Source organism: Petaurus breviceps, unplaced genomic scaffold (assembly GCF_028583685.1).
Source record: "Petaurus breviceps papuanus isolate PSGF00001 unplaced genomic scaffold, PetGlider_PUasm1.0 221, whole genome shotgun sequence".
Taxonomy (NCBI): domain Eukaryota; kingdom Metazoa; phylum Chordata; class Mammalia; order Diprotodontia; family Petauridae; genus Petaurus; species Petaurus breviceps.
Genome location: NW_027185877.1, coordinates 13,418,753 through 13,427,402, shown reverse-complemented (window position 1 = coordinate 13,427,402; position 8,650 = coordinate 13,418,753). Strand labels below are relative to the sequence as shown.

General features: G+C 37.9%; 1 protein-coding gene across 5 annotated transcripts in view; it reads left to right on the top strand.

Annotated features, from left to right (window-relative positions):
• Nucleotides 1-8,650, top strand: part of CCDC91 (coiled-coil domain containing 91) — a 662,757-nt gene that overhangs the window by 315,827 nt on the left and 338,280 nt on the right. The window lies entirely within an intron of this gene.

The window sequence follows — 8,650 nt, the reverse complement described above, 5'->3', positions numbered from 1 at the left end:
ATGTTTAAAGTATATATATATATATATATATATATACTTTAAACATTTGATCTTAAAACTTTGAATTCCAGATTCATTCCCTTCCTCCCTTGTCACCCACCCTTACTGGGAAGATAAGCAGTTCAGTATAGGTGGTATATGTGTAGTTAATGCAAAACATTGCCATAGGAGATATATTGCAAAAGCATGCCTATATTTCCCTCCCTCCTATCCCACCTCCACCTTGTTCTATTCTCTACTTTGATCCAGTCCCTTTTCAAAAGTGGGTGCTTCCAACTTCCCTCCCCCCCCAGCCTGCTCTCCCTTCCATTATCCCCCTCTCATCCCCTTTCCCCCTACTCTCCTAGAGGGTGAGATACCCTATTTAGTGTGTATTTCATTCCCTTTCCCAAGCCAAATTCAATGAGAACAAGGTTGATCCATTCCCTTTTGCTTTCCTGTTCTTGCCCTCCATTGTAACCATTTTCCTTTGCCTCTTCTGTATGAGGTAGTTTATTTTACCCCATTCTGTTTCTCCCCATCTCTTCTCATTATATGCCTCTCTCTCATCTCTTAATTTCACCTTTTAAGTGTCATCCCTTCCTTTTAAATTGGTCCTGTGCCCTCTATCTATGTATACGTGTAAACATATATACACACATTCACATATATATTCATATGCCTGTATACCTCTGACATAGACATATATATGTATGTATGTACATTTCTATTCCATTCAACTATGTTCATACTGAGAAAAGTTTCATCAGTTACAATTATTGTTATTCCATGTAGGAATGTTAATAACTCAAATTTGAAAATTTCTTTTCCCTGTTTATCTTATCATGCTTGTCTTGCTTCTTGTATCTTAATGTCAAATTTTGTGTTCAAGTCTGGTTTTTTCAGCAAGAATGCTTGAAAGTCCTCTATTCCACTGGATGACCATATTTCCCCCTGAAACATGATACTCAGTTTTGCTGGGTAGGTGATTCTTGGTTTTAATCCCAGCTTCTTTGACCTCTGGAATATAATATTCCAAGCCTTTCATTCCCTCAGTGTAGAAGCTGCCAGATCCTGAATTATCCTGATTGTGTTTCCACAATATTCAAATTGTTTCTTTCTGTCTGCTTATAATATTCTCTCCTTGATCTGGGAATTTGGGAACCTGGCTATAATATTCCTAGGAGTTTTCTTTTTGGGATCTTTTTCAGGAGGTGATCGGTGGATTCTTTCAACCTCTGTTTTGCCCTCTGATTCTAACACATCAGGGCAGTTTTCCTTGAGAATTTTTTGGAGGATGATTTCTAGGTTCTTTTTTTGATCATGCCTTTCAGGTAGTCCAATCATTTTTAAATTATCTCTCCTCGATCTGTTTTCCAGGTCAGTGGTTTTTCCAATGAGATATATCACATTGCCTTGTATTCTTTCATTTGTTTGGATCTGTTTAACAGCATCTTAATTTCTCCTAATGTCACTAGCTTCCATTTGCTGCAATCTAATTGTGAAGGAATGATTCTCCTTTGTGAGCTTTTGTGATTCTTCCTCCATCTGGCAAATTCGGCTTTTTAAAGCATTCTTCTCCTCATTGCCTTTTTGAGCCTCTTTTGCCATTTGAGTTAGTCAATTTTTTAAGGTGTTATTTTCCTCAGTAAGGCTGTTGACTCTCATTTTGTAACTTTCTTGCACCATTCTCATTTCTCTTCCCAGTTTTTTCCTCCACTTCTCTTACCTGCTTATTAAAGTCCTCTATTGCCTGTAACCAGCTCATATTTTCCTTTGAAGCTTTTGGTGCAGGAATTCTTCACTGTTTTCTTACTGTTCCATGCTTTGATCCTTTTTGTCCCCACAATAGAAGTGTAATGTTGCATCTTATGTTTGCTTTGCTTCCTTTGCCTGGTTATGTTGCCACTCAATTACTTGACTTTTGGGCTTTTTGTGACAGTAGGACTCTGCTACCAAACAGGGGAGCTTCGTATCAAAAGCCGGGTTTTCTTATTTGCCAGAGGTATTAGTTGGGTGCCATCTCTGAAGCCTCCACAAGCTCTGGCAAGCTTGTCACATACCCCAGGACCTCCATGCTAGACTGTAATCCAGATATAAGCAGGTTAAAGGAAGAGCGATTACCCCTCAGACTGGTCGCTTTGTCCCCCTACACTCTTCAGGCCTTTAGGTGAAGCTGCCACATGGAGGCAGCTGGGCTGCAGCCCCCAGCAGCTTCTTGCCCCAGCAGCAAAAGCCAACGCACTCCCAGCTACTGAGTCCCAAAGTCCACATTGCACTGACCTCCCACTTTGTCCTTAGCATCTATGTGTTGATAATTCTGGACCGCCACAGCTGCTGGTGATCTGGAGTCCCTCCAGCCGGCATCTGGTCAGGCCCTCCCTGGGGCTAAAATCTCTTATGGGCCTGGGGTCAGCTTCCAGAGTGCAGTGCTGGCCCATTCCTGCTGGCCTGACAGGCTGTTCTCAGTGGGAGGTTAGCTTCTCTTTGTCATTTTGTCAGTTCTGTAGGTCCAAAGTTTGTACAGAGTCCCCTTTTACATGGATTGGAGGTGGTAAGAGCCGGAGCTGCATGGAGGTCCTATTTCTACTTCGCCATCTTGACTGCACCCTCCAAATGGGCCAATGATTTTCATAAGCCTTGGTGATACAAAACCAAAATCAATAGGCCTTGTTTTCAAAGAACTTAAATTTTTTTCATAGGAAAATACCACATACATATAAAATGAAATACAATAATAAAATACTTATACAAAGCATTTTTGGTAAAAGAACACTAGAAATTGTAGATGGGAGGAATGGTAAATCAGAATAAGATTCTTGTGGTGGTTGGCAGCTAAGTGACATAGTGAACAGGATGCCAAACACTGACTGGTTTGGTTTCCTTTGGCAAGTCACCTCTCAGCCACAGTTTCCTCCATGTGTAAAATGGTGATACCACCACCTACTTTATAAGTTGTTGTGAGATGCAAATGAGACAAAGCCTTTTGTGAACCTTAAAGTTCTCTGTAAATATCAGCTGTTATTATTGACACTTGAGCTTGGCTTTCAAGGACCCTAGGGATTCCATATGGTGGACATAAGGAAGAGAATATATTCCAGGTCTTTGCAGAGTCACAAAAATGGCACACAGTTTTCATTCTATTCCTATTTTCTGCCATGCAACCTTCAAATATTTCCAGGGCTGTCTATTTTAGATGCATATAGTTAATGTAGAACAATTTCACTAATGAGTAAAGGTACAAAAATAGAAGCATTTCCTGTAAGATTAGGGGTGAAACAATGATTTCCTCATTATCACCATGATTATTCAATATTGTACTAGAAATATTTTTGCATAGTTAAACCAATGCAGCCAAGATTAGAAGGAAAACAGAAAGCTGGGGAACAGTTTTCACAGCCATTGTCTCTGATAAAGGCCACATTTTAAAAAGTATAGAGAACTGAGTCAAATTCACACAAATAAAAGTAACTCTCTACTTAATAAATGTTCAAAGGATATGAATAGGCAATTTTCAAATAAAGAAATTAAACTTATTTAAAGTTTTATGAAAAAAATTGATAAATGGTCACAGGACATGAACAGGTAGCTTTCAAATGAAGAAATTAAAGCTATCTGTCTATAGTCATATGAAAAAGTGCTCTAAATCACTATTGATTAGAGAAATGCAAGCCAAAGCAACTCTGAGGTACCACACCATACCCGTCAGATTGACTAACATGACAAAACAGGAAAATGATAAATGTTTGAAAAGATGTGGAAAAATTGGGACACAAATGTGTCATTGGTGGAGTTGTGAACTGATCTAACCATTCTGGAGAGCAGTTTGGAACTATACCTAAAGGGCAACTGAATTGTGCATACTGTTTGGTCCAGCAATATACATTACCAGGTCTGTATCCTGAAGAGATCATAAAAATGGGAAAGGGATCTGTATGTGCAAAAATTGTAGTGGTGCTTTTTGTGGTAGCTAAGAATTGGAAATTGAGGGGGTGCCCATTAATTTTGGAGTGGCTGAACAAATTTTGGTGTATTAATATAATGAATAATGTTGTGCTATAAGAAATGATGAATAGGCAGAATAGATAAACTGCGAAAGATGTACATGAACTGATGCTGAGTGAAGTTAACCAAAGTCATAGAAAATTGTATATAGTAACAGCCATATTGTACAATGCTTAACTTTGATAGACTTGACACTTCTCAGTGTTGCAAGGATATTAGACAACTCCAAAAGACCCATGATGGAAAATGCTGTTCACATCCAGAGCAAGAACTATAGAGTCTGAATACAGATTGAAGCATACTGTTTGCTCTCTTTTGTTGTTATTGGTTTTTTTTTGTTTTGTTTCTTCTTCCTCATGATTCCTCCAATTTGTCCTTATTCTTCCTTATGACATAACTAATGTGAAAATATGTTTAATATGAATGAATATGTATAGCCTATATCAGATTACACACTGTCTTGGGGAGGAGGGCACAGGGGAAAGGAGAAAATTTAAAGCTCAAAATCTTATGGAAGTAAGTAAATATTGAAAACTATGAATGAATTCATATGCAATGAATATTGAAAATTCAATGAAAATTGAATAAAGAATTTTTTTAAATGTGTGACTGAGGGGCGGCCATGTGGCTCAGCAAGTAAGAGCACCGGCTCCAGTGTTGGGGTTACCTGGAGATTGAATCCTGGACTTGGACACTCAGCACCATACCCAGAAATAACTGGCTGTGTAACCTTGAGCAAGTTATTTAACCCCGATTGCTTAAAAAAAAAATGTGTGACTAAATCCAAGAAGGAAAACATAGTCCAGAAGGGTGTATGGGGACACCTGATCCTTTGCCCAAGTTTGTTCAAATAATAAATAACCTTTATTCACATCCCTCCTTATCTTTAAAATTCTTTGTCTAGGTCTCTGATTAGCTCCATCTATTTTACAGTCATGAAAAATTTCCAGCCCATTCTTATTCTCATCTCACTTTCATAGTTGCTATGGTGTATATGTATGTATATCTAGACTTTTTGCTTTTCCTTTGTTTCTCATAATAAATTGCATGTTCTCTGAGGAAAAAAGAAAATTTACTTCATTACAAAAAAAAATAAAATGAAATATAGGATATATAGAGACAATCTAAGGATTATAGGCCAACAACCCAAAATTATCGGCACCATAATGCAAGAAATAATACAAGGGAATTTGTTCAGAATTCCCCTAAACAAAAAATGTAATGTCAATTAAAATAATTAATAGATCGCCAGCAGAATAAACCTCAAAGATGAAAACAATTTTTTTTTACAATTTAATAATCCAGAAACATCAATTTCTGGAAAGTATAAAGAGAAAGACCTTAACATATAGGATATGCAAATAACAGAGGACTATTCTGCACTCACCAGAAAATGAAGGAAGAATAGAATGAAATGTTCCAAATGATCCAGGGTGACCTACCCTGCATATGTGACCTTTCCCATAAATGAAAAAAGATTGATCTTCAATAATAAAGAAGCATTTGGAACATTCACAGAACGAAAACCAGCCCTGAAGACATCATTTACTTCTTTAACAATCCAGACAACAGAAATTTAGGAGGGATGTATGAATTCAGAAATCAAGGACAGAGCACAGAAAGTGACAGCAGAGTGACAAGTAAGAGAGATTTTTCTAAAGATGGGGTGAAGGTAGAAATTAGGTGAACATAATGATGAAGAGGCAGTCCTGGGGTATTATGGACAGATTCTGGTGACACCATGACAACAGGTGAATCAGTATTTTGTGTGTGTATGTGTGTGTGTTACTCATTACAAAACACTAAAGTGAATAAAAGAAAGGAAAACAGAGTGTTTAATTTATCTGGGTCAAATTGAGGGTGAACAGTAAGTAGAATGTGACTCCTGTGATCTCTCAGGAAGAGAAAAGCCTGCAGAGGAGTGGGTTTGGAGGAATGGTTGAAACGAAGGGGACAAAGAGGAAGGCCTTACTGTTTGGTAGAGAGAGATGATGAATGCTTTGGTGGGTGAACAACAATGTTCTTTGCAATACAGGGACTTTGTGCTGGTTTTTTGCTGGAAGAATTGGTGCTTGAAAAGACCTTTTTCTACTTTGGGAGTGGGGGAGTTGTAGCACCTTGAGGCAGCTGGCAAGTTATAGGAAAATATGGATCGCGGGTTGTAGAGAAAAGAATAATTAGTGGTGGTCGTCTGCATGATCAGGACCATGTTGGGGCAGTACCAGTACAGTGCCCTACCATAGGGCCCTTTTTGTCACTTGCAGGTATTGGCATTGTTATGAAAGTGAGGTACAGTGGAAAAGGGGAATGAATCTGTGGCTTAGGCTCTAACAAACAGTGACATAAACTGCCTAGAGTGGAGAACCTAGGCTGGATACTTAGGAAATTTTGATTGCATGAAGAATACAGTATACTGACAGACTAGGTAGTTTTAGGAGGTCAGGAATCAGAGAATAGATAGAGGGTATGGATATTGAATAGAGTGAGAGAAACCTTCTTTTGAAAGGGATGCAAAAAAAAATTAAAAACCATAACTAATGAACATAGCTATTTGAAGGAGAGGAAAGGAAAGGGGAAGCTACTTGATTAGCCAAGATGAAAAAAGGGTAAAGGGAGTATTAAATATCCAGAGAAAATCAGGAAAGAGAAAGGAACAAATAAAACTCCAATGGAGTAACAAACAGGAACCAGCACAAATAGAGGAAAATGTAAAACTAATTTTCAGAACTGTAAGTATGAATGGATTAAATAATCCAATAAAGTGGGGAAAAAAAGACATACTGGATAAGAAAACAAATCCCTGGTTGGGTGGAGCCAAGATGGTAAAATAAAAGCAGAGACAACTTGAACTCACCCCCAAAACCCTCCAAATATGTGTAAAAAATCTAAACAAAGCTAAAAAAATTCTGGAGCTGCAGAACCCACAAGATGAAAAGTGAAGTACATCTCCAGCCTAACATACCTTGGGAGGCTTACAGGAAGGGTATATATAACTGTGCTTGGGAATGTAGTGCAGTCTGGTGTTGGCTGTGCTGAGTGCAGATATGGCTGGAGTAGGATTCAGGAGATTAAATCACTGGCAGCTGTGGTGATTTCCAGGCTTCTCAATCCACAGACATGGAGAACAGCATTGAAAGTGTGAAGGGTGAAGAAGGTGTGAAGAACAGCATTGAAGGGTGAAATAGGAGCATGCACCTTCCAGTCTTAGCCCTGGGGAGGTGGAGGTATCAGTGTTGGCAGCTGCAGCAGCAGCTTCATCTGGAGCTCTGGGCCCACAGATTCTGGGGGATCCAGTGACTGATAAAAGGGACCTAAAGCCTGGGAAAGTACACCCACTGGCATCCCCACACCTACTTCCACTGGGAATAGAGTCCTGCCTTGATAGGGAGTTAGAAAGTCAAGTATTTGGCTGGGAAGATGATTAAACAGCATAAAAACAAAACAAAAGAAAAAACCTCAGACTATAGAATCTTGCTTTTCTGATAAAGAAAATTAAAACATACAACCAGAAGAAGACAACAAAGTCAAAGGTACTACATCAAAAGCCTCTAAAAATATGAATTGTTCTCAGGCCATGGAAGAGCTTGGAAAGGATTTTGAAAATTAAGTAAGACAAGTAGAGGAAAAATTGGGAAGAGAAATGAGAGTAATGCAAGAAAATAATAACAAATGAGACAACAGCCTGCTAAAGGAGGTCCCCCAAATGGTGAAGAAAATGTCACCTTAAAATATAGACTAACTCAAATGACAAAAGAGGTCCAAAAAGTCAAAGAGGAGAAGAATGCCTTAAAAAGTAGATTTGGCCAAATGGAAAAAGAGGTCCAAAAGCTCACTTAAGGAAATAATTCCTTCAAAATTAGAATAGAGCAAATGGAAACTAATGACTCTATGAGAAATCAAGAAATTATAAAACAGAACCAAAAGAATGAAAATATAGTAGACAATGAGAAATCTCATTGGAAAAAAAAACACTGATCTGGAAAATATATTCAGGAGCAATAATTTTAAAATTATTGGACTACTTGACAGCCATAGTCCAAAAAAGAACCTAGACATCATTTTTTCAAGAAATGTTCAAGGAAAACTGCTCTGATATTCTAGAATCAGAAGGTAAAATAGAAATCATAAGAATACACAATCAGTTGCCTCTTGAAAGAGATCCCAAAAGGAAAACTCCTATGAGTATTGTAGCCAAATTCCAGAGTTCCCAGGTAAAGGAGAAAATATTACAAACAGGAAGAAAAAATTCTAGTATTATAGGAAATACAATCAGCATAACAAAGGACCTAGCAGCTTCTACATTAAGGCATCATATATTCCAGAGATCAGAGGACCTAGGATTAAAACAAAGAATCACCTGCCCATCAAAACTGAGTCTAATACTTCAGGGAAAAATATGTACCTTCAATGAAATAGAGGACTTTCAAGCATTCTTGATGAAAGGACAGAGCTGAACAGAAACTTTGATGTTCAAATACAAAAATCAAGAGAAGTATGAAAAAGTAAGCAGGAAAGAGATAACATAAGGGACTAATTAAAGTTGAACTTTTTACATTCCTCCATGGAAGGATGATATTTGTAACTCTTGATATCTTTCTCAGTAGTAGGGTAGTTGGATGAGATAGATAGATAGATAGATAGATAGATAGATAGATAGATAGATAGA